Raw genomic sequence first — 25982 nt, 5'->3', positions numbered from 1 at the left:
CCACACAAACTTTGATCTTTCCATTCTTCTTTGGCACTACAACAATAGGAGATAACCAAGTAACCTCATTGACTAGTTTAATGAACCCCACTCTCGAGAGCTTGTCAATTTCTTCCTTGACCCGTTTGGCATAGTTAGGATTCATTCTATACCTCTTCTGAACAATAGGCTTAGCATCTTTCTTTTTGTCATGTGCTGACACATAGCTGGATCAAATCCTTTCATATCTGTATAATCCCAGGTAAAAATATCTTGAAACTCTTTGCACATTTGAATTAGATCCTGCTTGAAATTGTCCTCAACAAAAATACTGACCTTGATGGGTTTAAGCTCTCCTCCAATATTTAGGTTAAGATCTTGAACCTCATCTTCAACAACTCTTGCAGATCTTCTCATTGAATGCTCATACCTTAATTCAGCCTGCACAATGGCTTTCTGCCTACATCATCCAGTACACCCGAACTATCTATGAAACTATCCATACAAGTTTGTTGTTTTTCAGGTCCTTCTTGCTGCAAAACTTCAGGATGAGTAGTGCCTTGGTCTTGAAATAATTTATCATGTTCATTCCCTGACATGTCTTGAAATTCAGGATGCTCTTGACCTTCAGGAAGACCCTCTAATTACTGTCCAGACTGATTTTGACTTGCAGTTTCAATAGGTTGATGGTCCAAAAGTGCATTTCTAGCCACATTGGGCTACTCTTGATACCCTTGTACAATACCATCAACATCTATCTCAAAAATTGGAACCACAAAAGGATTTGCATGAAGAAATAATTCCGCCTCATCATCTTCTACTTCATCTGCAAGGTTAATAGTCTGAGCTACTATAAATCTAGCTGAACTTTTCAAGATAACCTTATTAACTGTAGTTAACCTAATTTCTTTGAGTCCTCCTGGAATACACACATAATCATTTTCCCAATCTTGCTTGAGTTTGGCCAATCTAAACCACTGTCTCCCCAAAAGTATTGGATAAGAGTTTCCAATTTCTGACATTCTCAGCACAACAAAGCTCACCCTGAACTTCAGACCAACCACTAAAATTTGTTGATTCATTAAGATACCCAAAGGCTGTAACCTCCTTTGATTTACCATTCGGACTTGAAATGGGGCTGGTAAAAGCTCCTCTTGCTTAGTTGTCATATATGTATGTTCATGAAGTATATTAACTCTGGAACCCCCATCCAACAGGACATCATCATGTTTTCTTTCTGCATACTCAACTTGAATGGTGGGTACTTGGTAATCCACAACCTCATGTTGAGTTAGTATGACTGCCTGAGAATTAGGAATTGCTTGATCTTGAATTGTTGTACTTTCAAGGACTTCCTATTGCTGCTACTTGATCTTCAGGAGTAACTTCTCCTTAAATCCTGGTATCAAATCCAAAATTTGCCTAGGAGGAGTATCCTGCTAGTCAAGAGGTAATATTTCCTCATCATTTGACAAATTTGGAGAGTCTGATGAAGTGGCAGGAGAATGATAGATTGTTGAGGTATCGGTAGAGGTTCCTCCTTCCAAAGAAGTCTTCCCAACATCAATAAACTGCTGCTCATCCAACCTATCCAAACCTTCTGATCCACCCCTATCATCCAGCCCTGCAACTAGTTGTTGTTGTCTTGCCAAAGCCTCCCTGATTTCCTGGGACCTGCTCCTGGTAAGGGCAGGATTGGATAAATAAGGGTAATTGGCTGACATAAATACTGCCCATAGAAGGCACCTTACCCAATCCCAATGCTGTCAGCATTCCTATCGCTTGAATCTCTTAGGACCTGATTCCAGAACTGCACCTAAATCAAGAAATTATTTTCCTGAAACTGGCAAGGATTGCTAAAGTGTTATGGCCTTTCAACATGCCATAACAACCACGAAACATCATTATGCTTGAATACATAACAGTGCTGTAAAGGAACTTCTTGAATGCATTTTTAGCCATCAACACTACATTATCTTCAAGAAATAAATTCAAACACAAAGCAAACATCATACTTAGCAACATAGAATTGATGTTCATCAATTGCGACACTATTTTCTATCACCATAATCATTATTGATTAAACAATGTGAAAGAGAATAACATCAACACTCAAGAGACAATCAGAAGATAATGGGATCAAACATCAGAAGCCATTTCTGGGCATTGCACATAGTCATATTCCATTCATGATCAAGAAAAAAACTGTTCGAATACAACTACTTGACGTTTTTAACCTGTGCCTTGACTTTCAGGCGACACATCATATGAAGTATAAGGACTGCTTTACATATGCTGATCCAAAAGATTACATGCATACTAATACTAAGGTATGAAATAATACTAAATAGGCAGTGAAGTTCAAGTCCTAATAGTGAGGATAACCACAACCTTTAGCAACGGTGACCTCATCAAACCTCGGGGGAAAGACAAGGAGCATTCTAATATGCTAGGCAAGCCTAGTAATGAGAGCAAGGACTTGTTGAAAGAGTTGATAGAAGTGCATGTTGAACAGAGAGAACTAGTGAGTAAGGCCATGCTCGAAACAAGAAGGTCAAGTAACAATGCCAAGGACATGCTTTGGACTTACAAATATCGTAGAAGACCACAAAAGAAGCCCAAGTCTTATAGACAAAGGTATCGATGGAGAGCCAGCACAATGCCGCGATGGATATCCAAAGCGTTGCTACGTGCTCAAGGATATTACACAGGTAACCAATGGATTTGGGTACCAAAACCCCCTGCTAAACCATCACTGTCATCTAAAGGCCAGGACGTATTAAGAGTGAAGAAGCGCAGGAGGAAATCTAAATGAAAAAACAAGTCTCGAGTAAAAAACATTGGAGTGACTGAGCCCCTCACGATTGAAATCAAGAAACCAAACGGGACTATTCAAAGGGTAGATCCTTAGCCTACCATGCTTAACAAGAAAATATCATATGTAACTATTGAGTGTATACAAAAGCCACTAGTGCCCAAGGATCCTTTGACTTCCTAAGAGGATAATGAGCACGAGAGGTGCAATGTTGTTCATGATAAGGCTGATTGATCAACAAAGCAAATGGCAGAAGCATCGAACAGCCACGAGCAAGTCTTCCAGCCAATGCCAAGTCCACCTAGGAATCCCAAATCTCCTACATCCTCTTTCCCTAAACGGACACAGGAAGCACGATAGCAGTCATCAAGTGCAACTACTTAATCCCAATCTTTATCTCCATCTAAGCTTCCAAATGTCCAAGATACGGGACATGACATCACCCCTAATTTTCAACCTAGGGACATGCCTATGCAATCCATTGTGGTGGCTAGTTCAACTCGATCTGCACAAGTGAATGCTCAAATGGCAAAAAAAGACATGACCACTTCCGATCTCCCTACAAACTTGACACCGTAGCCTACCAACAGTAGCCAGTCCACTAAACTAGCCACTACTACTTCCAATCAGGAATCTCAACAGTCACAGCCTTTGGTCGTGACGATGCCCGTTGTGGAACGTGTCCTTAGCAATTCACTTGAAAAAGAGATGTCATAACCTACATCCTTGATACCTCCAACACTTCCAAAGCACCTAGAACGTAGGCTTGAGGAGAAATCTCTCGAAGATTTGGCTAAGGAGATGGCCATCTGACCAATGAACCAAAGATGAAGTGCCTGATGAAGCTTGATCACAAGTTGACAGCCATCACACATGCATATGTCCATGGGGACATTGTAAGGCCAACACCAGAGCACACAAAGCTCATAGCTGAACCCCTGACTTGGGATGAGCAACAACATGTTTGCTCCCACTATGTAGATGTTGCTGAGGAAGTCATAGAGGACATCCCTCGCATTATACTGCTCAATATGAGACAAATAAGGAAGAACTCGAAGAAATCAAATGAAAAGGGAAAGGACAAGGCAAACTTGTACAGAAATGGTACTCCAATTAGAGTTTGGTAGCCAAAATTGGCCACCAACTAATAACACTTGCTGCGCAAAGGAAAGCCCTTTGGACATCAATACATGATCGCACGTACATTGCCGTGACCTTATTGAGAGTGTTGGCAATGATCCATGAGGTCCAGCTTCCTGCCACTGTCCAAAAACATCCCTTGGATGATAAACTGCTTCTAGAAGAAGATCTACATGTGGCTAGCAGGCCAGGAGTAGGGAGCATGGTACTTGATGTTAGTGCATATGTCTTCTGCCTCACTCAAGACCCTGCAATCTTAGTTAGATCTCTATGCTTCCCATCAATACAACCCTGACTTCTTCAACTAGTTCCATCCAAGCCTACATGACAAGAACCCTAAACCGTCTCTTGGTTCTACACTAGAGTCACCAAACCTCTAGAGCAAGAGAAAAAAAGCTCTAAACACAACACCTGCTGTGATAAGAAGTAATGGAGGCATATTCCAATGGGTAAGGACAAGAGTCTAGAGAAAATTCCCAACCAAGAGCAACTGCCAATGCAATCAAATGAGGAGCTAAATGGAGGGGAATTAGCTAAAGAGCTAGACTCTCCAAAAAGAGAGGTAGTTGTACCCTCACAACCTAGTGAGATTTTTCAGCAAGATGCAGCTATGTCCCAGGAGGACACAGTAGAGAAAGAGAATGTCGAGGCCCACCCAAACATATCAACAGCTAACCTAGTTCAGGGTCCCAATTCTTCAAGGGATACACCTCGATTGCCTTAGAAAAAGAGGAGAAAATAACAAAAACAACAAGGGCAATTGCAAGTGCTTATAGATGCCATGAAGGTTGAGACCAAGGGTGTTGAAGAGCTAAGGAATAAAGCATCAAGTCCACCCACCAAGGAACCCATTGCCATCACTCCTAATAGCGGTGAAACCTCAGATGCATTCGTGTGTTCTGATAAGTCAAAGCAACAATTACCATCAACAGTTTCTTGCAACACTCAATCCACTGACAATAGAACTTGCATTGACCAATCAAGAGTGGATACAACATTGTTACAACAGGGTGACAAAACTATACCAGTCACATCATCTGAGGAGAACCATGATGCAATAGCAACAAAGCCTCAGGAGAAACATGAAAACCCCGAGGACATGAGAGATCCTAGCATTGACTAATCTTGCTCATCTAGGCATGAGGCCCCATCTATGCTAAAGCCTAGGAAAAACCCCAGAACCTTGCATGAGATAGCAACTAAGCAAGCCTTCATAGAACATAGAAGTGTCATAGGGTGCTTGGCTGAGTTGGATGCTAAACTCAAAATATTTGCATGTGTCTACGTCCTTGTAGACATGGGCACATTCCCTAGGGAGCAACTTGAGGATTACTTGCCATATCCTCTATCCTAGGAAGAGCAAGGATATATTGACGAGCACTATCACAAGCTCCTACATAAACACATACAACTCATCTTTGACGAGGAGGTCGACGACCTACGCTTAGTTGTGACATTCAACAATGTGCTTTGCCAACCAAATCTGTTAGAGATAGAGTAACTAAAGCAAAAATCAAAAGGTCGAAGTCAATTTGAAAAATGTTGGTTTGGAAACCATGCTACAATGGCCAAACTTGGAGCCCAGATTATGACAGTCTCAAAGGAGCAATTGGCCAAATGGCGGTCTCAAAGAGACCCAACCTATATGGCACCAACTTCCTTTCGAGTATTTATTGATTGCCATTCGGGGAATGGACTTAGCCGGAACTAGCCAAGAAAACTCTTTGGTTGATAAGATTCTCACTGAGGAGGAGCTACATGTTGCGAGTAGACTCGGGCAAGGTACCATGCTACTCAATGTTGCAAAATATCTGTTGTTATAGAGTAAGATGCCACGAGTATTGGATGCATGTGCCACACTCCAATACAATCCTGAGTTCCACAATTGGTTTTTATCCTCACAAAGTGACATGGATTTATAAACATGTATATAAATAAACAATGTGTTTTGTGATTGTGTATAAATAATACCAAAAGAAGCAAAGCTAGCACATGCACACAAGCAATGATAATCAAGTGCAAGTGATATGCGTCGAAGTCAACAATGTGGGATTTAGATAAGTGATGTCTTTTTTATATGCACCTATTCATTATGGTTGAAGCATATGACTTGCATGTACTTTCACGAGTTGCCAAGTGAATGCAAGATGACACAAGTCTCTGTACAAAAGCATTCAATGTCCAAGATACCACAAGACCGCCAACCCCACAAAGAACCATTATGGAGAAAGTGACAAAAATACCAAGAGCAAAGAACCATGATGAAAGCCCTACTAGAAGAGAAAATCAACCTTGCAGAAAGCAGACAATGCATCTGAGCATGGCCCAAAGCATAGTCGTGCTACTCTTCCCTTCTTGGCCAAACTCTACATCTGGCTCATTCCAATTGCTATCTCAATCGTATCGATGTTTCACATGTTACAAAGAGGTTTGCAAAATCTCAAGTATATCTCTTTATCTCAACAGTTGTTCCTCTAGCATCAAGGCTAGTAACACAATCATATTTGTCATATCCATTTTTCACAACCTTTGAATCTTGACATTTCTCAATCCAAATGAAAGACTGATAGCCTTAATACATTGCATTGGTTGTATTCATTTTATTCAAAAATAAATAAATAAATAAATAAATAAATAAATAAATAAATAAATAAAAATTTAATAAAAGAAGTAAAAAAGAAAAGAAAAAAAAGAAAGAAATAAAAAGCAAAAGAGAGAGAGAGAAAAAGTACTCACAATCACAACACAACACCAAGGGTCCCTCAAATTAGGTACATCCAGTGACCTTGGTCGACTGGCTCTGTCCCTAGTCCCCTATTCCTTTACACATCCCCCATAATGGTTTAGGGCACATCAAGGGTAGAACATACCTAGGGCGTTCGTCTCGGTTAGACCTGTCACCATGAACCATTTGCACAATTCTTTTTCGCATTCCATCTCAATGCCATTGCAATCAATAGTGGTAAGCAAGGCATGGAAGACTACAGAAAGCAAATTGTACTCTTCAACCACTACAAGTAGCCACAACTCAAAAACTAAGGTGACAATGAGCTCAAGTAAGATATGTCAAAATCACAAATGATGTCTCAAGAAGCCTTTAAGTGTACTTCTTCTCAACATTGACAAAATTTTCCACCCCATTGAACCCTTGCTTCATCCACACACTGCTACGAGGAACCTAACCAACAGTTTTCTAACTACGTACTATCTACGTATGCACTTGCACTCACATAATATCTACACCACAATATATACACAATTTGGGTCCTCAAGTGTAGGACAATACTCTCAACTTTCTTAGAGTTCGATCTGTCTCCCAAACTAATCAAACTACGACTTGTGCATGATATGAAGACTAGCACTTCCCCTAGGGAGAGACCACATATGTGAGGTTTTCAATTGCATGTATTGAAGACTCCAATGAAAGTACCTTCAGCCCTTCATCAACACTCAACTCTAAATTCTTATCCTTTATCATCATGCAAGCCCACCAAAGAATCGTCGCCCTCAGAATCCCCAAACATCAACACCAATGCTATCCACGAGTGCAACTCCCAACAAAATCCATCCCTATCACCAACTTCAACAACCCTATCACCAACCAATCATGCCAACAAGGTGCCACCAACCACCTTCATCTGCACCACCAAAACTCCAAGGCAAATCACAATAGTCCTTTCCACCCACATCTTAAGCCTGCTACCTATGACGGTGAGTTCCATGGGACTGGCACTCATCTAGGAGGGGGTAATGTTGACAAAGCTAAGGGTGAAAGTGAAATGAAAGACGAAGGTGCGCCAAAGAAGAATCTGGAAACACAAGAAGTGCAAAATAGTTCTAAATCAAGGAGAAAGGCACACAAGAAAAAAAACAAGTCAATACTTTTGTAAAATATCACAAGGTGCACCATGATGTATTTTAAGAGCGTCGGGCTCTCACCTATGCAATTTGTAAAGGTAGATGGGAGGTGGGAAGGAAGGCTAGGAAGATAGGAGAATAATGGGAAAAAGGGCCTAGCGGCCATGTAAAAAAGGGGATAAGGGGATGACCGCCCAAAAGGGATTTAGGGTTTTGTATATAAAGTTGAAAAGTGAACAAGAAGCTCATTCTTGTGTGCGGCCAAAAGTAGCTCTCTTATTTTTCTTCTTCTTTCTTGCTTGAGCTTGTGCTTGAGAGAGGGAGTGTAAGAGTGTGAGGGAGTGAGCGCGTGAGAGTGAGGGACCATGGTGGAGAAGCTCTCCATATTCTTCTCTCTTATTTTCTTCTCTTCTCTTCTCTTGCTCACGGCAATGGAGCTTGGAGCATGGAGCATGAGGATGGAGGTTGAAGCTTGCACTCGGATCGTGGAGCTACCGGAGTGCTCAGGAGAGGAGGTAACTTGATTGGGCATGGAGGTAAGCTCACTACACTTGTAGGGATGGATAGTGCATTGGCTTTGTGAGAGGTAGCCATTAGTGCTTGGCTTGGAACGCTTGAAACAATAAGCAGTTTGTGGGTCTTGGCGGTTGATTGCCTCCACATGTGCTCAAACTGCTCCAGAAGCTGTATGGGTCGTTGATAGCTTGGTATATGTCCAATTGCTTCGCTACCATAGGGATTTTTGATTGAGTCTTATAGCCTTGGTTATCTCCCAACCCTATCAGTAGCGATGTTGCCAATGCTGTAGTGCTTTTTTCTGCGGGCGGCTATGCTATCTAGCAACCACTTTGTTAGGAGCTCGCTCAGTGTGAGATCTTCTTCCAATGCTCTCTTGCTCTCTGAACAATTCTTGCCCGCTAAGGCTAGCACTCTTTGGATCTCTCGCATTTCTAAGCTCTGGCGCAAGTTCGTGGTTTACTGATCCTGTTTGCATGCAACTAGGCCTTGCAGAGCCCTGCATGCTAGTTTTCTCTCTTCCTCTAGGTCTACTATGATGTCCTCTACTGGCCTACCGTGGTGTTCTAGCCAAGTTTGAGCATCGAATTGGTTCACTACATGTCAAACAACCTCAGAAAAGTCTCCTAGGTTAAGCTCCTTGTTGCCTCTACAACTTGAGCTGCCTCCTTCCATGTCTAGGACTTTCTGTTATGTCAAATTGTCAATCAAGTTGATAAGGCTAGGTAGATTCACTTCCCTGGTATTGTTTGTCCTTGTCGTGTTTAGATTTTTGGCCGTATTCTACGCTTGGTCCTACCTTTGGGGATTTGAATGTCTTTGAGTCTTCTCTTATTGGTGGGTTCCTTCAAGTCCTTAGGTCCATGTGTGTTCCTTGTTACTTACAATCAACCCTCAACTTACCCTCACTCTGTGTGTGGGTACACGTGTGTGCTCTTTTCTATGCACTATGTGAAATCAGGCTTTTAGCTTTCCTTAATTGAACTTCGAGTGGTGGAATTCAGAGTGAGTGAAAAAACAAAGTGCACGTAGCTTCGATGCTCTTGTCCATGGGTTGGCTTGACAGGGTCGTGTGTTTAGTTCCTACGCTATCTCATTTGGCTCCGGTCAGGGTCGAGTTGGGGTCTTGCAATCAGCCCACAACACCAAACACCCTTTTAGGCCGTTTAACCACAATCTCTAGGTTTGTAACTACATGTGAGACGTTCGGTGGGTTCTTCCAGGGCGGGTCATGCTTTTCTTTAGCCAGGGTTCATCAAATTCCTAGGTTTTTCTTCTCATGTTGTGTCCAATTTACCAGTTTTTGATTCTAGGGATTTGGGTCTGATTGTCATAATTGAATAGGGTCTGTCCGATTGGACAGCTGCAATTGGTTGAATTTTTGTGCATCTGATTCTAGGAGTCCGATCCTAGGAATCGGACATCCAATTTGACAAGTATCCGATTCTGGATGGTCCAATTATGGAATTAGACAAGATGGGTTGGTTCGCCAACTTTATGGTCCGATCGTCATGATCGGACGGTCCGAGTCGGAGTAGTCCAATTATGGGTTGGTCCAATTTTTGTGCGTCTAATTCTAGAATGGTCTGATTTTGAAAATCGAAGTGAGTATGTCCAATCGGACAAGGTTGCTGGTCCAATTCTACGTACGATCGTCACGATCAGACGGTCCGAGTCTGAGTGGTATGACTCTAGGAATTGGACAAGTCACTCGGTTCGAATCTGGGAATCGGACATTGTGGGGGGCATCCGATTCCACTGATTGAAATGCGTATCGATCACTTATTTGCCCAAAACTCGAAAGATAGATGTTGCTAGTAGCTACCATAACTTCAAGGAATCAAGGAGGGGTATAGGAAAAGGGCATTCCATACCTGAATGTCACTGAAAGTCCCGATATGCTTTGATTGATCTGATGCAGATCTGGACCTGCAAGCTCTCCCTCTCTCTCTCTCACAAAGCCAGAACTGTAAATGAGGTTTTCCTTGGTCACTTAGGACCTTAAGCCCTCATTGGCCTCCACTTTAGCCTTCCTAATCACTCAACCTTCGACTCTGACACATTTGAGCTCTCTTTTGTTTTCATTTTCCCCTGTTATTGCCCTATTCAAGATTGTTTTATAGCAGTGAACTTTAAGCTCCCCTCTCTGATTTCTCCTACCTATCCTACTCTAAATGTGACAAAAATCAAAAGCAAGGTATTGAATGGATTTCTCCTACTCAATCAATCATCAAAAACCAAAAATATTTAATTGTAGTATGGATTAAAACCCAAAATCTCCTGTCTATCTCAAGCTTCGGTTTGGGGGTGAAACCCTTACTTCGATGCTCAATTTGAAGCACACAAGCGCTTAAGCTTAAATCCGTTGGTCCCGACACCGGAACCAAAATGTAGAGGCAATCAATCGCTAAGACCCATGGACCTCTTATCGTTCAAGCGTTTCAAGCGAGCACTAATGGCTACCTCTCACATAGCCAACACACTATCCCTCTCTATGAGTATAGTGAGCTTACCTTGATGTCCGATTGAGTTTCCTCCTCTCTCGAGCACTCCAATAGCTCCACGATTTGTGATGCAAGCTCAAGCATCCTCAAGCCTCTTCCAAGCTCCATCCTCCATAGCCACATGCGAGACGAGAGAAGAGAAGAGAAGAGAAGAGAAGAAGAAGAGAGGAGATAATGGAGAGTTTCGCCTCCAAGATCCCTCACTCCCTCACACTCCCTCCCTCAAGCACTCACAAACAAGCAAGAGAAGAGAAAGAGAGAAGAAGAAGAGTCCACTTTGCCACACACCAAAGAATGAGCTCTCATTCATATTTTGAACTTTATATACAAAGCCCTAAATCCCATTGGGGCGGTCATCCTCTTTTTACATAGCCGGCCATAGTTTAGCCCCTTTTTTCCATTGTTCTCTTATCTTCCTAGCTTTCTTTCTACCACCCATCTATATTTACAATTTGCACATGTTAGAACATGTTGCTCTTAAAATAAATCACGATGCGCCTTGTGTTCTTTTACAAAAGCATTGACTTGTGCTTTTTCTTGGGCGTCTTTCCTTGATTTAGGAATTTTTCACACTTCTTGTGTTTTCCAATTTTTCTTGGCGTGCCTTCATTCTCCATTTCACTTTTGCCTTGGCTCTGTCTTCTGTTTTAGATTTTTCCAAATTTTCACCTTGTTCGTTTGAGGATTAGCAGGTTGCATAAACCTTGAATTCGTGTGGTTAAGCTTGCAAATGGCATTTTTGAATAGTGCCTTTGGATGTTTGGGCTTTAGGTAGCCAAATCCAAGTGTTACCCGCATAGTAGCCTTGTGCTTGCAATAAGGTATTGGAAATCCATCGCAGCTTGACCATGCGTCGATGTTTATGGTTTTGTCTTGGTCTCCTAGGTTTTGATCCATAGCCTTGCGAGGCCATGGGTTTCTATTCCTAGGTTTCGCTCTTTGTTTAGGTACCCATTTGAACCAGGATTTATGGGTTTCAGTGTTTGATGCCAGGAGGCATATTTCATAGTGGATTCTGTGAGGTTTTGCAGTGGATTTCGTAAAATTATATTTGTTGCCGGGGCTCATACACCAGGTAGATTCCTTGTGCGAAAAGTCGATGGGGACGCCTATCCTTTTTGAGCATCTTGTTAATTTAATGTGCAAGTGGGTAATTCCATAGCGGGTGATTCCACAAAATAAATATTTAAATTAATGGATGTTTATGAGTTAGAGTGCGCACTCGTAATAAATTAAGGTTAGGATTGAGTTCTAACCAATTTATTTATTTTGTAGCTGAAGACTGCTAGGTATTCACTTTTGTCGGTTTAATTTTATTATTTTCTAACTATTGTGAATGCTTCAGTTGATGTGTAGAGTAGGCAGCGGTGGCATTGGGAAGCACTGGGTGATAACGTGTATTCAAGTTATTTAGAAGAAATTATCATTTTTGATGGGCACGCATCTTAGGCGTGGCGCAATTATTTATTTTGATGCACTTATTTATTGAAGCGCTTGATATTTATTTATTATTTTATATATGCATGGGCGCACGATTTAAATATTTGTTATTGGGCATTGTATGTGGGCACATCCTGACTCTTTGGGCGCCTAATAGCTTTAAATCTTTAGTGGGACAAAAGCAAACACAAAAGCTAAAGCATGCTAATTGTAAATTGGGCTATTTTTTGAGCTTGGAGATGAATAATATATCAAATACATGCTTTGTGGAGCGCTCACGCAAGGCATGGGGGGGAGATTGTACCCAATTAGTCTTTTGCTTCATGTCGTGCAAGTCTTCTCTCTTGTTTTTTGTGCAAAAGTAGAGTTCTTTTGTTCTTGGGGACCTTTCGGCGCTCGCTACGCATGCATACAACATCTGATCTGTGCGCACTAGTGTTCGTTCTAGTGGGTTTCTAGCCTCGAGGTTGGGTAGGTTGTGACAGGTCCCGACCCCCCTCCTGAGACTTGGCAGTGGGTTTCTGTACCGGTGGCCTTGTGGACTTGGAAAGAGTCACACCACCCTTGCTAAAAGTTGTAATTATGCAGGTGTTATCCACGACTAGGTGGATACGCTGTGACTCATAGTCGACATGACAAGAGGCTTGCTTCTTGAAAGTTCATCTCCTAACAATGATTTTGTGCCTACATTCTTAGTGTTGGGCAACACATAGAAGATTATTGGCATGCTTTCAGAATCGATAGAAACTGCAACCTTGCACTTTCCCAAAAGTGTGTAGGCTTGGCATCCATAAGGGGTGAGATTAGCAATAGTGGGCTACTACAACTGCGGTTTGCCAATTTGGGTCCAATGGTCATGAGTCAAGATGTTAAAATTGGCACCCTCATCGATCAATGCATTGATGGTGCATGTGCATTTAGCAGTGATCGTCACGCATAAGTAAGTTACTGATACTGCTTTCTCATCCTCACCATCCACCTTAGTGATAGTGGCTACTTGTATGTGAATGGGGGGTGCTAGCATTAGGGGCTCATGCAATGGGTGCATGGGAGAGAAATACTTCTTTATGCGGTTGCCATTGAAAAAGTGTATGCTCTCGCCCTCTAGGGTTTCAAGTTCCACGTTGCCAATTCGACTGATGGTTCGAACCTTGAAAGGTCCTAGCCCTCAAAATTTTAGTTTTTGCTTATGTCCTTTGATTGATTACATCAATATTGTCACCCTATTCAAAATTGCACTACTTGACATGCTTATCAAACTGGCTTTTGCATCTTGCCTTCTTGCATGTGAGTGCATGGGTGGCTAGAAGTCAGGTTTCCGTTAAGTGTTCAAGTTCAATCAAGTGTTCCATCCATGCCCCCTTCCCATCCCATCTTTCTTGAAGGGCTATCTTGAGGCTTGGTACAAAGAATTCCAAGGGGAGGATTGCCTCTGTACCATATGTCAATCTAAAGCGGGTCTGTCCTACCACCATCTTGTAAGCTGTGCGGTAGGCCCAAAAGGCCACCATCAATTTGTTATCCCAATCACTCCGTGTCGTACAGATGACCTTGGTCAGGATGTTTACCAGGATTTTATTTGTCAACTCAGCTTGTCCGTTTGCCTGAGGGTAATAAGGCGAGGATTTTCGATGGATGATTAGGAAGGAGGACATGAGGTGAGCTATCACTTCATTGATGAAGTGTGTGCCTTGGTCAATAACTAATTCGATGGGGCAGTCGAATCTTGAGATCACTTGCTCCCATAGGAACTTAGCGGTGGTCCGAGTGTCATTCTTTCTTGTAGCTCGTGCTTCTGCCCATTTTGTCAGATAATCGATAGCCACAATACTTGTGAATACTGTGCTGCAGGGCTAATGGGTCAAATGAAGTCGATCCCCCATTTCTTGAAGGGTTGTCATGTGATAATTGGGGTTAGCTACATGTGATCCTTATGAATCGGGAATTTGGTCCTTTGGCACTCGTCACACTGTTTCAAGAAATGTGTAGCATCTTGGAAAAGGGTAGGACACAATAGCTAGGACTGCAGTACTTTGCGAGCTATCGCTTCTCTATTGAAATGTCCTTTGGTGATTCTGCCATGTGCCTCTGTTAGCACGTCATGCATTTCATGTTCACACGCACATCTGTGCAATAACTTGTCTTGTCCCACCGTGTAAAGTTGGCCAGCTATCAATTGATAGGGTTGGATTTTCAAGATAAGCCGCCTAAGTTAGGCCTTTTCTATTGGTTGTTCCGGTAGTTTGTATTCAAGCAATTGAACTATGTCATCTGCCCAATATGGCATCATGTCAGCTCTAAACAAATCCTTTTCGTTGGATAACCGGAATAGATGCGTGTTTGGCAGTTCGTCCACAATGCTTGGTCCAACCGCTTCTCTCGTGGAGATGCGAGACAGATGGTCAGCCATGTAATGCTGCTTCCCTTTACACACCACCATGGAGAAGTCAAATTCCAAAAGTAGAAGTAACCATCTAGCAATGTGTCCTATAGCCCATGGTTTATTAACTAGATACAGCAAGGCTTGATGATCCACAAAGAAAGTAAAAGGCATAGCCAAAAGATAATGCCAGAATTTCTTCATGGAAAATACCATGGCCAAGACCTCTCTCTCCCTTGTTGAGTAATTCATTTCAATCTCAGCAAGTTGTCTGCTAGTAGCAAAGCTCACTAGATAATCCAGGTTGTGTTCACCAGGTTGGCACAACACAGCTCCTATGGCAAATTTCGAAGCATCAATGTGCACATGGAACGTGAGTGTAGGCATAACTATAATGTATATAGTAGGTCTCAAATATAACAAAAGAGAACTACCAAATACACAATTGACTGAACAAGTGTAAAGAGGCTCAATACATACCCAAGTAGGATGAATACATAACTGACAACTACCTAATAGAAATAGGTGCTAGCCCAAAGCATGAATCAAATTATCCCACTAGGCAACAATTGCATTGAAATAGCATTCAAAAAGTATAAACATAACTCAACTCATGAGTCTCACGGACTCATCAAAGTAAGCTTAACTACATAAACCCAAAGCTTGACTCAAATGAAAATATCAAAGTGACTTCCATTGAAAAAAATCCGAATGCCAAATGAGCAATGCAAGCTCAAAACATCAAGTACATAGCCATTTGGAATCCCATATACATCAAGAGTAGAGCTTAGAGCATAAAACACAATAGGATCTTCAAGTCCATGATGTGAATGATCACTATAGTAATTGATCAAAGCTCCAATACATAGAAGAAAGCTTAAATGCAAAGCTTAAGACATTCCATAAGCATATTTGAGAGTATGTCATCAATGACATGAATGAATACATCCATTGAAGTACCCGATCAGCATCGAGTGACAATAGGCACAAGGTAGTCTTCACAAAACTAATATGGCTAGCTATTTTAAAATACTATATCATCATCCCACAACTAAATTTCAATAAAAAATTCTAGAAATGACCATGATGCACCTTGTTTAATATGTAGGCAAGATTACAAATACAATTGTGTTTCACATTGATAGCATAAGCATCCATATAGCTACAAATCAAAGTCTATTTTTTATAACTAACATCTCATTACCCATGGATATGTAGTTTTTAGCACAGTTAATTAGAAGTAAAATAATATCTACAACCACAAATCCCAAGATAACTATCAGTTGCTTTGGAATATAAATAGAAATGGTTTTGGGGGGTTATCCATTAGCCCCCCATTAAAAATTCTAAAAATAACCATATTCACATCATTTCCACCATTTAAATGGAAAATATTACCACCATAATAGGCCAAAAATTATTAATCAATAGCACACTGATGATGAATAGCCTTCATACCATCCCACACACCATGCAATATTCTAATATCTTTCTAAAAGTCGGGGGCATCCCAATAGCTGCCAAAATAAGATAAACGAGTAATATTCAACATTCAAACCATAGTAAAGGTATGGGGTAAGACAAGTGTAGATGACCACGTCATCGGGAGCACAAGCCATGGATTGAGTTTGGTTAGGCTAAGTCAATGATGGTTGAAATATACTGATTGGTAGCCATTGATGTAGGTCATGGAGGGTACTTACAATAAGCCAAACACTCCTTATGAGACGAGCAAGAGCTTGCATTGTGGTAATTACTCCATGGGCCCTAGCCATGATTGTGCACATAATATATCATCTTCTCAATTGCTATCATGGCTCACTATCATGCCAAACATTTAGGGAAATTGGTTCAAGAATGATGTGTGAGATTCACAATCAAATGATATGAACAAATTGGTTTACTTGTGTTTGTTAGGGGTGGTGAGAGATTTTTTAAATTATGGTCATTTTGAACTAGAAACCATGGGTAGAATGAGATCAATGTCACTACTTGTGTCCAAATTCTAAAGAAAAAAAACCCTAAGGGGCACTATGCCAAGGGAATGAAGGTTAAATGCTTATGTTTTATTACTTTTGCATGGATTGAAGGAGATCAATTGAAGAAGAAGCCAAGCTACACTTTTGCAAATAGATTTGTTTTTCCTAGCCTTCGACTTAGCACCTTCTAGGGGATTTCATTGAGCACTATACTACACTTGTTCTTGCACTACACTGGCGCTTCATATATCCCAGTTTCTCAATTACAACCATGCCATGGGGAAAGACACACTAAATTGCACCATATTTATGCACTACAATGCGCTTGTTTTTATGGATTGCATTGGGGATTCATATATCCTTCTTTTTAAGTATGCCCATGCCCCATGGGGAAGATGAAATTAATTGCAAAGTTATCAAGAATTGCATAGCATGAGGTCCCATAGACCTATATCAAATGAACTTAGAAGCACATGCACATGAGAGTGTACCATCATTGTGCACACACATTTTGGCACCATGTTGGGATATTCATGTCACTCTTTAGGAACCTAGGGTGAGTGAGAACGTTGGAAAGGGTGTGTTGAGGACCATGGAGGACTCCATTAGTTGTGAGGGGGGTTCATGAGATTCAAATTAATCATGAGTTCATGTGATAGTGTGGGGGGTAGAATGCAATTTCTCTCATCAATGAGGGGTGTGGCACTAAGTGCTAAAGAAACATTAGCTAATCAAATGAACTATTTGTTTGCATATATGCATTGAGCACTAGGATGATAGTATAGGCTAGGCACAAGGATTTTACTATGCATACATCTTTCCTTTATGTGCATTGAATGGTTGAAGTGCAATGCATATCTTCATAATTGCATCTTTGAATGGTTGAAGTACAATGCATATCTTCATAATTGCATCTTTTCAATAGAGCATGAGTGCATGAGCATTAAGCACATCAAAGGTAAACATGTTTTTTACGAGCACGAAGGGTCATGAAGGAACATGTATAGTGGCCAATAGTGCAAGGAAATGGGCTTCATTCTTATCTAACGAGAGCATTGTGAGGGTTGGGTGGAGTGTAGTTTCTTTCACATCAAATAGAGGTGAGGTTAAGAAGAGAGTTTTTTTTATAATAATGGGATACTTGTGTAAATAAGGCCCTATGTTTTTTTGTGATAGCTAAGTAATATTCTCATTTGGTGGTTTTATTCAGGCCTATTATATGCATATGAAGTATAGTAAGTCTTGATGGATGCTTGTTTCATTGTCATATGCTTATGGGTAGGCTTTTTTTATGGTGAAGAGTTTGTATGTGAGCATGCTTGAGTGGTGCTTGTATTGATGCATGCATGAACAACATGTGACGTGGGTATTATATAAGTATTTTTTTCTTGTGCATGCATGGATTGTGTGTGAGTGACCTACCTCATGGAGATAAAGCTCGTGGAAAAGAGAAGCTTGTAGAGAAAGATGGAGAAGTCAAGGAAAAGTGGGGACTGTAATAGAAGATACTAAGATTCGATCGAATGTGAGTGGCATTGGGGAGTCTAGAGGAACTTCTAGAGGAGGAGGATTAGGGGGATCCTCATGTAGGATCAGAGGAGGGGATGGAAAAAGTGGTGAGTCGAGTAGCAAAGGAAAAATTTTAGTCCCTCTATTAGCAATCAAAAGCTTCCATACCTACTCAATGCAAAGGAGATGATATGCCCATGCTTAGGATTCAACATGAGATAGTGGCATATCATGAGCGGGCCAAGGGGTTAGATCTACTACATGTGGAGTCGAAGGAGCTTGTCTTGAAGGTGGCAGCCTACAACATAGACATTGGGTTGGTAAAATATGATTGATGACAACTACTAGAGGTGGCTAGAGTAGCAACAAACACAAGAAAATGACTACTCTAGAGAGCTTCACAAGAAGCTGACTCGGAAGCATAAGTTCTCTACGATAGGAGTAGGTTGGCTACTTCAAGAGGGAGCATTGATCCCATTTGGTCTGAATTGGACCTTAGAAAAGAAGCCATAATATAAGACCTTGTTAATTATAACAATTATCCTTATTATTGAAACATAGTTAGCACTCATTTAAAATGTGTTGCATTTATTGTATGTAACATTACCACTTATTTTTTCTAAGTGTGCATGTCTTTAATGAAGTACAAACGTGCGAATTTGATAACTTTACATAATGATTTATTTTTCCAACATAAGATAACTTGTTTTTGAAGTGGATATTTTTGCATCTTGCTTTATTGTAATAGAATGTGCACTTACATTGTTTATTAATGTGAATTGAGTAATGGGAACATTACATCATATGGACTCACATCCTTAGACAATTAGAAGAAGTTGATAGTTGTTGAGTCTCTCTAAGGTAGAGTGACATTAATTGTAGGATATTATTGTTGAACTTCCTATGGTTTGATTTATTTTCCTTTTAGACCCAAGTTTGTTATATGAGCAGCGATGCAAGGCTACCATTCTTCAATTTCTTGATTGCTTGATGATTAGCCTTAATACAACTATGGCTTATTACTTTGATTGACAGCAATAGGTGCCAATTGTGAGTTTTCATTGGGTGTCATTGAAATCGTATTTTTGTAAATAACCATTGGTTTCTTTGCCACTAGTGTCTTCATTTTGTGCTCATTGTTTTCTTTGTTTACTTAACTTGTGTTTCTTGTGTCTTTAGGAGTTCTCATCTACTTGTTGTTGTCACTTTCACGAGACAAGAGTTGGAACTAGTTCTGGTGCAAGGAAAGTCAACATCCAAGGTCTTGGTAGCCATATCCATCTATTTTCTACATAGTAGTTTTGCGCATACAAAAGAGATTTAGGCACCCATCATAGCTTCACATTGACTTTCCTACAATTGTTAGCAAAGGCATTTATGATTTTTTTGGGCAAAAGTTCCCATTCTTATTTCTTGGCAAGGTTGGAAACTTTTGAATTCTTGATGGTCTTAGGCATCCACATAGTGCTTTTCTTTGCAAGGTTGGAAACTTTTGAGTTCTTGATGGTCTGAGGCATCCACATAGTGCTTTTCTTCCAATAGGGAGAACTTGGCTTACTTGTCTTTATTTTCTTTATTACGATCTAATGAATTCAATTAGCACTAACTTATCCCCTTTATTAGAGGTTGTGGTGAACCTTGAGGTGGTCTTCTTCTCTTTCTTATGATTGTGGTCGAGGTCTCATAAAATGATTTAGATACTCTAGGTAGGCTAAGGTAATCCTCGTTGTGCATTAAATTCAATGTTACACTTATTTATCTAATTTAATGTCTTGCCAAGCAATATTTCATTCCTAATGACTTCTCTATTCGGAAGTATGAAAACATTAACAATATGCTCTTAGTCTTGATAGTCATTAAAATTTTGTACTTCCCTAGTAAGGAGTAGGGTTTCCCACATATCATTGGTTTGATAGTAATGATGGTGGGTAATAGTTTAGGCTATCCCTAGCTTTAGTCCATTGCATCATATGCTAGTTTGTTGTAATTGGAGCCCTTGTTGATGATGAGAGCACCAAGGGTACACTCTTTTTGTGATCAATTTGACCCTAAGATAGGTGGGTGATACTAGTTCTTTAGCATTTGGATATGTTTATATTTGATATTCAGTGCTCTAAACATGAGCTTGGGTAGTCACATAGGTAGACAATATTTCGCAATATGGCTAGCATTGAAGTAGTTGATCTCTTCACCTTCTAGAGTCTCCAAATCTATATTGCTTCATAAAGAAAGTGAGTTCCTTAAACTCAATGGGGTAGCACAATCATGATGTAACTTGCTCCCACAAAAACTTAGCCATAGTTCTGGAATCATTCTTTTGAGTTATTCAAACTATGGTTTTGTCACATAAATACTGAATTGCAAGGCTGATGGTCAAAATGAAGACAATCCCCTATTTTCCAAAGAGTTAACAAAGTGATCTAATGTTAACTCCAATTCTTCATATCAAATTGGCACCTTAGTGTGCTAATGCCTAGGACTGTAAAATATTACACGGCGCAGCGAACAGAATCTGAGAAAGAGATAGAGAGTACACAACAGATAAGAGGAGAATCAGTAAAATTCTTTAACTCCAAACAACTGATACAAAGATGGCTCTGTCCACCCGTGCGCTTCCAATGAATGAAGCTTAGATGGCGATCTAGACAGAAGATAGGTGAAGAGCTTAAGGCTAGCTGGAACAACAACTCTGACTGGGTGAAAGATGAGTGTGAGATGGCTGCGAAGGGGTTTAGCTTTTATAGCCCGCGAAGGTCGTTAGGTCGGCCTGCTGACCGACCTACCATATGAGCCTCCACTAGTCGGCCAGGGAATATTCCAGGGAATATTCCCTTTACCATCGGGCCGGGGGCGCTGCCCCCGGACCCCCGCCAGGGGGGCCGCTGGCCCCCCTGGGACCCCCCAGCCAGGGGCCGCTTCCGCGGCCCCCGGACCCCACAATAGGGGCCCCTTTTAACTCCCTTACCACGCAACTCAATGCAATGTGCCTCGAGTTGCTACCAGCATAACCACTCCGTCTAACCCAAAGATTAGACCCACAACAGTCACCTTTTTGCCATCCGGTCACATAGACCTCATCTGATATACAAGTCAGGACTCAACCAATGTCCGGGCTCACATTTGGCTTCTCCTCATAATGGGGGCCTTACAACTTTGAGCACCATGGATCATTGGTAGCACCTAATGAGGGTGGGGCATTGATCATATCTAACACCCCCCCTCAATGTCCACCCATAGGTTAACTATCTCCTCGGCCCAATGCCGAGTCTCTGAAGATGAACTTGAAGCAGATCCTTCGTAAGTGCTTTGGTGAAGATATCTGCTCCATTCTCCTCTGTTGGACAGTAGACCAATTCCACTATCCCATCCTCCATCAAATCACGCACATAGTGATACTGGATCTCTATATGTTTGGTGCGTGCATGAAACACTGGATTTTTGGCAATGGCGATGCAACTCTGATTGTCACATCTCAGCACAGTTGGTTCTTCATCCTGCACTCCCATATGCCATAGAATCCTTCTCAACCATACGGCCTCACATGCAGCAAAACAAGCTGCCTTGTACTCTGCTTCGGTAGAAGACAATGCCACTGTTGGTTGCTTCTTACTAATCCAAGAGAAAATTCCTGAACCCAAAGAGAAACAATAACCAGAAACTGACTTCCTGGAATCAATGTCTCCTGCCCAATCTGAGTCACAGTTCCCCACAAGAGAAGTTCCGAAACTATATGTGATACCATAGTCAAGAGTTTTCTTCAAGTATCTGAGCACCCGCATCCCAGCCTTCCAATGACTCTCATGAGGTTTGTTTGAGAACCTGCTCAAAACACCAACAGCAAAACTGATATCTGGTCTGGTGTTACACAAGTAGATTAGACTGCCGACCAACCTCCTATACCTCCCAATGTCTGCTAGTGCTGATGTATCCTCAACGGATAACTTTACATTCACCTCCATAGGTGTAGCTATCTCCTTGCACTCGGTCATGCCAAATGCCTTCAAGATCTCCCATGCATACTTCTTCTGAGAGATGAAGATCTTTCCTGGCTCTTGCCAGACTTCAATCCCCAAACAATAGTGCAGCAAGCCCAAGTCTGTCATTTCAAACTCAAAACTCAAAGCCTTTCGAGTTTGGTTGATCATATCTTCATAGTCACCTGTAATAAGAAGGTCGTCCACATATAGGACAATCACTACAGACTTTTTACCATCCCTGTAAACATACAAGTTAGCATCTGAGGCACATCTTTTGAAGTTTAGGTTTAAAAAGAACCTATCTATCCGCTGGTACCATGCTCTGGGGGCTTGTTTCAGCCCATACAATGCCTTCTTCAGTTTACACACTTTGTTCTCAGAATGGGGGGCCTCAAACCCTGGTGGCTGAGCCACGTACACCTCCTCCTTGAGGTCACCATTTAAGAACGCTGACTTAACATCCATTTGGTACACTGGCCACTTCTTGTGGGCAGCCACTGCAAGTACCGTGCGAATAGTGGTCATTCTGGCAGTTGGGGCAAATGACTCTTGAAAATCAAACCCTTCAACTTGTGAAAATCCTTGGGCAACCAGTCTAGCTTTGTACTTTTCTAAGGTACCATCAGCCTTGTACTTTACCTTCCAGATCCACTTGGTGCCAATAATCTTCCGCTTTGCTGGCCGATCCACTAGCTCCCAAGTGTCATTCTTCATTATGCTGTCATACTCCGCCTGCATAGCAGCCTTCCATGATGGATCTGCAAGTGCTTCTTCTAAGTCAGTTGGCTCCTTTACTTCTCTCATAATCTCAACCATCAAGGCCATGTTGACTATGTGAGCAGAAGCCCTCCTTTGCTCCTCTATTCTCTGAGACCTCCTTGGTCCGTCTGCCTTCTCCTCAACAGATGCAGGCATAGGATTATTGTGGTCATAGAGCTGCTTCACCCAGCGCGGCAATGGCTTTTCCGGTGGGGTGATGTCAGGTTGGTGAACTTTTTCCTCATCATCTGAAGATGATGCTTCCTCCTCCTTAAGGATAGGGATAGCTCTCGGGACAGGTTCATAGTGGACTACTTCTTCGCTTGATGATAAAGTGGAAGACCTTGCCTTCTCCTCCTCCACTGTATGCGGCTCCTCCTTGAACACCACATCACGGCTCGCGATGATCTTCTTTGCCTCTTGGTCATATAACTTGTAAGCCTTCTGCTCATCACTATAACCCAAGAAGATACATTTTCTGCTTTTTGGTTGTAACTTGTTTCTCTTCTCATCTGGAACATGTGCATAACATTCACATCCAAAAATTCTGAAATGTGAAACAGATGGTTTCTTACCAGTGTAAGCCTCATGAGGTGTTTTTCCCTTGAGAGCCTTTGTGTAGCTCCGATTTAGAATGTAGACTGCAGTATTAACAGCTTCAGCCCAAAAATGGTTAGGCAATCCCTTGCCCTTTAGCATGCATCTTGCCATCTCCACAATGGTACGATTCCTGCGTTCCACAACACCATTCTGCTGAGGTGTGTGAGGCGTCGTCAATTGACGCTTGATCCCTTTGCTCTTGCAAAAGCCTTCAAACTCCTTTGAGTTGAACTCACCACCACCATCTGTTCTAAATTTCTTCACACTTTTCCCTGTTTCATTCTCAACAAGTATTAGCCATTCTTTAAACTTACCAAAAGCTTGAGCCTTATCACGAAGGAAGTATACCCACATCTTCCTACTGTAGTCGTCGACAATCAACATAAAATAAGAAGATCCCCCCAAGGCCTGTGTAGGCATCTTACCACACAAGTCAGCATGCACCAACTCTAGAGGAGCATGTGCTCTATTCTTGCTTTCTTGTGGAAATGCCTTTCTCTGTTGCTTGCCCATCATACAAGCTTCACATGGTTCCTTCAATTCAGTTATTGTAGGTAGGTGAGCAACCATACCTTGCTTTTGCATCTCCTTCAATACTGCAAATCCGATGTGTCCAAACCTTTCATGCCAAAGCTTACTTGTGCCCACTCCAGCGGTGGCTGTAAGAGCACTTAGCTCATACAGGTTGTTCCTTCTTTCTCCTTTGCCAACAATTGTGCCAGCACTATCAATAATTTCTGCACCTGTCTTCTTGAACCTCACTTCATGACCAAGATCAGTTATGGCAGCAACTGATAAGAGATTTCTCCTGATTTCGGGAACATACAACACATTTGAAAGCTTTTTGACTTCACCATTTGCAGCAACAAAAGAAATAGTACCTGTGCCCGCAGCAGGGCATTTAGCATCATTTCCAACCGTCACAGTGATGGATTCTTGTAGAGGCTGCATAGAACTGTATAGACCTTTCTTGTTGGTCATGTGACGGGAGGCCCCACTATCCAACACCCAAGAGTCAGTGGTAGATTCTTCTTGCGCCGAGGAGCACACTTCCTCAATGGTCGCCATGAATAATTCCAACTCTGCTTCAGCCGTATTGGCTGTCTCTTTCCCTTTAGTTTTAAGGGTACCATTCTTTTCATCTGCCTTCTTGACACGACAATCTGCAATCGCATGTCCTTTCTTCTTACAGTAGAAGCACTCTCCTTGAAACTTCTTCTTGCCGCCCTTTTTCTTTTTGTCACCATCATTTTTGGTGGAGGAAACACCTTTGCCTTTTGCATTGGCAGAGAATGCAGCATCTCCATTGTTGCTTCCTTCTCGGGCTTTCAGCCTCAACTCCTCCTCCATTAATAATGCACAAAACTCCTCAAAAGTCAAAGCTTGAGGTCTCACCTGAGTATTAAGGGCAGTTACTAGTCCATCAAACTTTTGTGGACAAATCCGAAGACACCTCCGAGCTAGCTCTTCGCTAGTCTTTTGTATCCCAGCGCCAGCCATCTGGTCGCGCAGATTCTTAATCCGAGTGATGAATGCTTCAACCGTCTCTCCTTTAGCAAACTTCTCCGCTGCTAGTTGATTCTCCAAGTTTTGAATCCTTGTTTGGTTTCGTGTTTCATACTGACTCCTTAGTACATTCCAAGCCTCTGACGCTTTGGTTGTATGCTGAATCAGAGTCAAAACACTGTCAGAACAGCTTGTAACTAAGGCACACAATGCATCTGCATTCCTTCGTTTCCAAGCTCGTAGAAGATCTGCATTCGGAGGAATCATCACACTAGGATTTGATGGGTCGGGGGTAGGCTGTGGTTCTGCGTCAGTCCCCAGCACAGTCTCCAGAAGCTCATAAGAATCAAGGATAGTAGTAATTTTGAACTTCCACAAGGTGTAGTTTGTACCATCTAACTTGCCTTCGCTGAAGGTTGGTGGACGAATCCTCAGTGTTTGAATAGCCGGTACAGCAGCACCACCTCCTGCACCGCTTCCTGATGCGCCAGAACTGCTTCCCGGAGTCGACATCGTTTCTCTTTGCTGTTGAAGCCTTTGCCTCTTGCACTCTCTCCGATCTCTAGAGCCCCCTGGGCTCTGATACCATGTAAAATATTACACGGCGCAGCGAACAGAATCTGAGAAAGAGATAGAGAGTACACAACAGATAAGAGGAGAATCAGTAAAATTCTTTAACTCCAAACAACTGATACAAAGATGGCTCTGTCCACCCGTGCGCTTCCAATGAATGAAGCTTAGATGGCGATCTAGACAGAAGATAGGTGAAGAGCTTAAGGCTAGCTGGAACAACAACTCTGACTGGGTGAAAGATGAGTGTGAGATGGCTGCGAAGGGGTTTAGCTTTTATAGCCCGCGAAGGTCGTTAGGTCGGCCTGCTGACCGACCTACCATATGAGCCTCCACTAGTCGGCCAGGGAATATTCCAGGGAATATTCCCTTTACCATCGGGCCGGGGGCGCTGCCCCCGGACCCCCGCCAGGGGGGCCGCTGGCCCCCCTGGGACCCCCCAGCCAGGGG

The sequence above is a fragment of the Lygodium microphyllum genome, chromosome 25, assembly GCF_053477565.2.
Source record: "Lygodium microphyllum isolate KBCC chromosome 25, Lygodium_microphyllum_v1.1.10, whole genome shotgun sequence".
In the NCBI taxonomy this organism is placed as follows: domain Eukaryota; kingdom Viridiplantae; phylum Streptophyta; class Polypodiopsida; order Schizaeales; family Lygodiaceae; genus Lygodium; species Lygodium microphyllum.
Note: the sequence above shows the minus strand (reverse complement) of the source record.